This window comes from Camelus bactrianus, chromosome 5 (genome assembly GCF_048773025.1).
Source record: "Camelus bactrianus isolate YW-2024 breed Bactrian camel chromosome 5, ASM4877302v1, whole genome shotgun sequence".
NCBI classification, from domain to species: Eukaryota; Metazoa; Chordata; class Mammalia; order Artiodactyla; family Camelidae; genus Camelus; species Camelus bactrianus.
In genome coordinates this window covers 28,116,518-28,124,327 of record NC_133543.1, presented here as the reverse complement: position 1 = coordinate 28,124,327, position 7,810 = coordinate 28,116,518, and positions in this window count along the sequence as shown.

Below are 7,810 nucleotides of genomic sequence, written 5' to 3'. Positions count from 1 at the left end.
CTCTAACTACTGCTGGCACTAGCTGTGGCTTCTGTCTCCCACTCATTGTGCTTTTCTGCCTATATATCAAGAATTCACTATTTAGTTTTCCCAAACATTTTGCTGCTTTTGAACAAGTTCTTTTTAAAATAATTCTACTATGTTTTACAAATAATATAAGGATAATTGACATGTTTGAGAAAGTCAAATACAGTTTTGGTTCAATGTTTCAGCTCTATGTGCTTTTCGGTCAGCATCAGTACTTTTTCTGTTTTTTTTTTTAAATAAAAATTTAAGTGTTCAATCCTATCTGTTAGAACATATATGAATACAAACATAAATATGTCATTCATATATATATATATATTATATATATATTATATATATAATATATATATTATATATATATTATATATATATATATATATATATATAACATTAGGCTAAGTGTATAACCTCTGAATTCGAGAACATAGTATGTATTTTTTTTGGAAAATGAACTGCTGAACGATTAAGAATACTATAAGGCAGATAAATGCATGCAACAGATGACAGAGGACAAAACAGCGGGATACTGCAGATGGTGACATGCAGGTAAAAGCTCTTTCATCAGCACTCTTCAAGGACAAGGTAAGGGTTAGAGAGGATCCTTCAAGCCTGAATGGGATTCTGGTAAACAGAATAGTGGAGAAGGTTATGACAGAAATAGGAATGTAGAAAACAAAACACTGCAGATTACTACCTATTATGGAGACAGTATGAAATTCAGTAGACTTCTGCTTTCTCGCCTCCATCCTCATAATAAATGAATATGAATTGTTTTGAAGATAGTGGGAGTTTTAATAATTACCTTAATATATAATAGCAGTGAGTGACTATTGTGTACTTACTGTGCAACTGATACTATGCAAAATGCTTTATGCTTTTAAAAAAGTATTCTTATACCTCCATTCAGTAGCAATCCATATAATTATGTTTTCTAGATGGGAAACTGACAAAGGAAACATAAAGTTACTTGCCCAGAGTGGCACATCGGTGGGTGGACAGGCTGGACTCGGTCCCTCTCAGTCCAGCTCCTGAGTCAGTTCCACACCCGCACCATTATGTACCTTTAGCCTCCCTTGGGGTCTGTGCTCGGTCAAGATTCCCTGTTTAAGAAGGTTAAGATCCTTACCACAGCTATTAAATAACCTTTATAAATTATGCTAGTTACTAGTGTGCTTTCATCATTATTTAACATAGAAATATTTCTGAGTATCAGGAGGCTCTCATCAAAGACTGTTCCCTAAATTAAATGTTTACAATTTTAATAGGAAAAAAAATCACTTCAGGGGATTAAAAAAAGTGTTTCAGCTTTTCTCTTTAAAAAAAAATCTCGGTATACAGATACAATGTTATTTAGGTTCCCCTTAATGTAATCTTTCATAAATATTCTCAGTATCCTTCAAGCATTTGTGACTGTTGATGAAAATGCAATTCCCATCTCTCTCCCTCACCATGTCTTGTTTTGAGATCTTTGTTTTTCTAGTCCACTGATACTTAAAATTCTCTCCCTTCATTAGCAGCAGATGGTGGACTAAAATTCTTCAGATGAAAATCTGTTTTTATTTGTCTCTCTCCCTAGTGCTGAGGACTCAGACTTCTAGTCCTGCTGCAGAGAAGGTTGAGGGGAGGGGGGTGTTTCAGTGACTTCAGTCCTGGGCAGATAACACAACCTCCAGCAGAGAGGCCAGGCCCTGGGCCCTGTGAAGGAAGGCACAAGCAGACATATAAGCTTAAGTCTTTTGAAGACTGGTTTACTGACCAAAGAACTGTTTCAAAAGAGGTAGTAGTTGAAAACCCTTAGGTTAGGAGCCCACTTGACCTAAAGTGAGAAAGAAGGTGTAACCCACATGGAAATGGTAAATCACATTCTCAAAAATAAGTCTGACCATGTCTTCTACTTCTTTGAATTCAAACATCATCAATATTTAATAAATCAGAAAATTGAGCATGCTTCAAGATAATGAGACCCTACTTAGGCTTACAAAACATCAGGACCTCACAGCCTTCATAGAATGTATTGCTCTGACTTCTGGGACTTGGGAAACACAGGCATTTGACACCACCACCTTCTTTCTGAATGCCCAAAGCAGTTTATTCCTAAAGGTAAGTGCATCAGGCACATGGAGACAGAGATTTTTAAAAGCAGGTTTAGAGTAAGAGACAACAAGAGGTTTCTGCTTTTGATTTTTATTTTTAATGTTTATTCCTATTTTTGACTTTTGTCCTTTCCTTTTTGCTAAGTCTAAGTAAGAGTAACAGCATGGGAGCTAAAATTGAAATTGCACTAGTAAAGTCACTGGGACCTTAAAGCTTGAGAAGGATATTGGTATTTGCTGACATTAGCTTTGGGCTTATCTGTGTGTGTTCCCTTTCAAGCATTTGTGGAAATACCCAATTTTCTGAGACTCTCCCTTGAAAAATTCTCTCCTGCCCCTCCCACTGTCTTACCCCATCCCCAAGTACAAACACACAGCTCCACCACATTCGATCTATTCTTGGCCATGACGATTGCTTTTGAAATACTTTGCCAGTCCTAAGTATTGACAGAGGTGTACTTTAGCGGTGGAAATGGCATTGACTGTGGCTACTCTCAAGTGTAGGTCTGATTATTTCCAGCCTTTGAAAAAAAATTTCTTCTAGACAAGGGCAGATTCGCTTTTAAATCCTACCTGCTGTGCAAGTGCGACAAAAGATTGAACAAAGGAGAACGCACTGAAGCGGTCCACATTCACCCTTTGACCTCTGAGCTCAACTGGCTGTCACGCACAAATACGATTTTTGCTAGAAAGATCCATTTTTCCATCCCTCAAAGGAGAAAACTAATGAGACTGAATGAATTGAGGAATTATTTCTGGAATGATTTCTCACAAGTGATGTATAGCAAATTTGGAAGTTTTCTTTTCAATACATATTTTTGTTGGGCAATTTGGGGAGTGAGGACAAACCAGAGAACTCTTCTGCTTTAAAAAAATCAAAAGCATGTTATAGAAACCAACCACATGGCTGACATAGCACAGCGGAAAGCAACTTGAGCTCAGAGTTTGAAGATGTAAGCTAAAATCTTAGAATCCTGGCTGTACCTCTTAAAAGACATGTCATCTTTTTCTGGGTTTCAGTTCCTCTTTGTACCCTAATTGGGTTTAAGCATCCACCAATGGTGTTGAGGCATTTTGCTCAGTCTCTTCCTCCACAAAGTAATTTTTCTGAAAAGCAGAGTGATTTTTTTCATCCAGAAAGGAGTGAACATGAGTGAGGTACGTGCTTTATTCACATGAATTTAAAATAGAGTTAAGCAGGGATAACATGCACAGATGAAATTTGTAAAAGTAGTCATACAATGTTTGCTTGAATTCCATGATGAAGAAATTTTTAAGGTAGATTTTTTAGGAAAGAGAGATGAGTTTGGACTCAATGGAAAGGGGGAGACTATGAAGAAACAGGATTTAGTCTGTGCTTTGAGTTTGTCATAGAGTTTTCTGAGGTTACTGAAGGGGCCATTATGATATGGTGGAAGTTGCACTGACATTGGGGCAAATACTGATTTGAAAATAGCTCTGCCATTTGCTAATCCTATAGAAAAATCATTTAACACTCTCTGATAGTCAATTCTCTGATTTATTAAATGAGGTAACAACAACTTCCTCCTAGGCTAATTGAGAGCATTCAACAAGGTGAAGACTAGGAAAGATATCAGTGATGTGTGTGGCACATACCAGCTGCTCACCCAGTACTTGATTCAGTGAGGATGAAGCAAGACATAGAAGCAAAGACTTGGCACTGGTGACAAATAGGCCATGCTCAGAGAAGAGTGCAGAAACCAGGCTGGCTGAGGAGGAACAGTCAGTCCCGTGGGTCAGTGGACTGTAGTAAGGAGAAGCTATTTTCTTTGTGTGTCAGACAGTGACCTGCCAAGGCAGATTCTCACATCTGAATGGAGTTGCCAGTGGAATCTGGATTTCTAGGTTTTTTACCTAACTTTGAATCTGCAGTTTCTTATCTGTTGAACTCACTTGAACTGGCTTTGGTGATGCCTGCACAATGCCAGACCAATTTTGGGGAGTCAGTTTTTAATTGATAAAGACAGAGGGGGAAAATACAAATGATAGTTGATTATGGGTTGTTGAATGACTATATAGGTGAGTTCAGTAAAAGTGTCTGATATGTTAAAGATATCTATTGGGACAGTATGCAATTGTTTTTCTTCTGAGATCACATAGTAATTAGCTTTTGCTTAGTCATGCTGTGTAACTAGTAGTCCCTAAATCCCTGGACTTATAACAGCATTTATTTCCCACTCACATGTACTGCTGCAGGCTGATTTCAGTTCGCTTTACTCGTGTTCTGATTCCAGGACCCAAGCTGAAGAAGCAGTCTGCTGGCAGCAGGCAAAGAGCTAAGGTTGTACCACATGACTGCTCTGTATGTTTGGCTGATAGGGTTGTTTGGCACTTCTGCTTACGTTGCATCAGCCAAAGAAAGTCCTACGGGGCAGGACATACACCCCAGCCACAGTGAGGCACTTCAAGTCATAGATCAATGGAGAGTGAAGTATAAGCTTCCTACAGATGAGGAAATGCACAATCAGGAGCAAAAACACTATCTAGACAGACCATAAATTTCTGAATTAAAGTTTTCTAAGAATTAACATATGATTATCTGTCCCCATTCTCTAGTGGAAAATGTAGCTGAAAGCTAACGTGTCATTTTCACTTTGCATAGGCCACCTCTCTTTCACAGATGTGCAGAATTAGAAATTACCTTTCCTACCTGCTTGCTCATCCATGGGGCCCTTCAGAGGCCACTGTCCATTCCTAGTCCCTCTCTCCATCAGATACAGTGGCAGGTCTGTGCTCCTTCACTGAGATTGCACTCTTGGATGTGCGTATTACTGTTCAGAGCATTGAGTGGGCTTCACAGAATCCAAATTTATTGGTAAGATTCTGGATGCTGCTCCTAATAGATGTTAAAAGGCACTGTGGTATGCATTGTAGTGACCTTGCAGTTAAAGAATTTCAAGTAATATGCAAACTGTGTAATGGATAAATCAGTCAGTGGCCAGGGTCTTTGGAAAGTCTGACTATCCTTACTGCTTGAGCAATGAGTGAGCTGGTTATGCTTTTATTTTCATGTATCTTTTCAGGCAGTTTCTATCTGTAGCTAGTGTTATAAAGCCAATGTCTGAGATGTCTTTGTTTTTATTTTGGCAATATATCTAAGCCCTCTCTTTATCTTAAATAATCCAGTCCCTCTGAAAGATGATGCTGGGACTCTGAAAGGAAAAAAAATCTGATAAGATAACAGCTTACAGTGACATCTATATAATTGCCCCAGTCAGAACTCATTTCCAGCTGCCGATGTGGGAGCTTACTAAAGTCCTGTAGCTAGGAAACAAGAAAAGCAAATAGCTGCTTCTCTTTGGCTCCCGCCTTCTGAACTATTCACACTTAAAGGAAAAGATGTCATCCAGGAATGCTGTACTTGCAGTCACACATAGATTTGCCTCTGAAGATCAAGATCCCAATTTTCTCTGAAGGATAATTAGAGAGACCTGTCATGGGAGAGCAAATTGTCTCTTTTTAGACTCAATAAGAAAGTTTCTTTATAATCAATAAAATTCCCCAATTTTCCCTTCAGTTTGTGTATTGTAGAGGAACTAACTCTCTAACCCTAAACCCTCTGACTGAATTGTTCATCTCTAAAGGCAGCTGAGTTCATGCTAGTGTGGCAGCTGAAGTGTCCCTCACTGCAGCCAGCAGGGATCTTCCACACAAAGCAGGACTTGTCTAGAAGCTGGTGTCACAAATTCCTGTCTGCAGATTTGAGGCGCTGTACACTCTGAGGCACTCACTCCAGAGACCTCAAGACTTTGCAGGTATCAGAAGTCTGCTTCAATGCTTTATCGTTAGCCTAGAAAGACCCATCTGTGTATTATGTGAGCTGATGGCCAGTAGGAAGGAACATTTCAATGCCCTTTTCAGTATCTGCCCAGAACTGTTTCTGATATTCTAAGAAGTTCATACTGATTCTGTTCAATGTAAAGCTTGACTTTATTCCTAAATTTTGTTCATCTTGCTGTCCCCTGAATAGTCTTTGTTTCCATGACTTTTGTAGGAATCTAGGTCTGCTTACCCCTGGCTTTTCCTTCCCTCAAAGCTTTGGTGGAAGAGCTCTCCATCTGTTCTAGAATCTGACATACAAATCCTACTACAGTGGCCTGGGTGGGTCAACTGAGAGCAAGATTGGACCATATCTCCCCTTAAAAAGCTGAAGTCCTAAAGAAAAAATCCATTCTCATTTGCTTCCACTCAGGTGATCTGTCACACTTAGGTCAGTTAAGTAGTGAATCACTCAGGGGAAGCCTGCAACCCCTGTGAGTGACCTAGACTAATTAAGCTTTAAGGATTTTTTACTGCACTTTTGGAAAACATAATATTTGAGCTGTGGAGGGACTCATATAACTTAGCCAGGCAAATAATGTATACAGGTAACTTTGTGCCCATGTGATACCTTTCCACTGTGGTGTGAGATCCCAGAGGACCAGGACTCTGTCTTAGTCTCTTTGCAGTCACAATGTGTAGAACACTGCCTGGACCTCCGTGAGTGCTCAATACCCACAGTATGAATAATGAACAAATGCAAAAGGAACACATTGTTATACACTACTATAATGCTAATAATAGCTACCATTTATCATTTACTAAGTTAAGAAACTGTGAAAACAGTGCAAGAGACCTGAAATCCATTATTCCTCATTGCACTGGGTATTCTCAGCCACCCTCCAAGATGAGAGCTATTTCATCTTCATATTGTCATTGATAAAAAACAAGGTTATGAGATTTTTAACTTGCTTTCTCTTAGTATAGGGCCTCACATACTGTTGGTGTTCAGCTAAGTAAATATTTCTAGAAAGAAGGAAAGGAAGGAAGGGACTGAGGGAGGGAGGGAGGAAGGAAAGGAAGGAAGAGAGGAAGAAAGTATCCTAGAGGTAGTAAGTGGCAGAACCAGTGAAACAACCAGTCTATCTGGTTCCAAAGCCTTTTCTCTTGTTTCTAAAAATGTACATGGCTCAAATGTGTTTAGATGTATTTTACTTACCAAGGAGCTGGGAGCTGAGACTGTAATAAATAGTATAGAAAAAAGAACCTCTACCCTTGGGGAACTTCCAATCTAATGGGAAAGACATTCCCTCAATAGGAGAAATGAAATCAATTCAAAATGTATTGTTGCATTTTGAAATCAAAGGGGAAAAGGACACTTAAAGATTACAAAGCAAGTCCTTTTGCATGATTAAACATAAGTCAACCCTCAGGAAAGCTGTAAAACCAGAAATCAGTGATGGGTGCCATGATCTCCAGCAACTTCCCTGCCAGTCTTATCCCTCTTTAAGGCAAGTTCATCTTCATTCACTTCCCTCTGCCTCTTCACAGTTCCCCTCTTAAAGGAGTGTACTAGCAATATTGACACTCAATGTGAATTTAAGTCCTTTAGTTACTTCTTTGTGGTGTACAAGCATTTCAACCATGCTTCCATCTCTGGAATTCAAGGCATGAGCAAGATAGTGGATGGGATTTTTGTGCAGTGAGCACCTTTCTATATGTCACTGAAGATATCACATTTACAGAGTCACACTCTCTGCTAACATGTAAACCTAAACTTTGTTGAGACAATACCATCAAAAAACAGAGGATCCTGGCCCAACAATTCTCATCTGGTATTTAGTTGATATTCACTCCTCAAATCCTGCTTTTAGTCTGACAAAGCTCAACCACCTGAGAATATACCATAT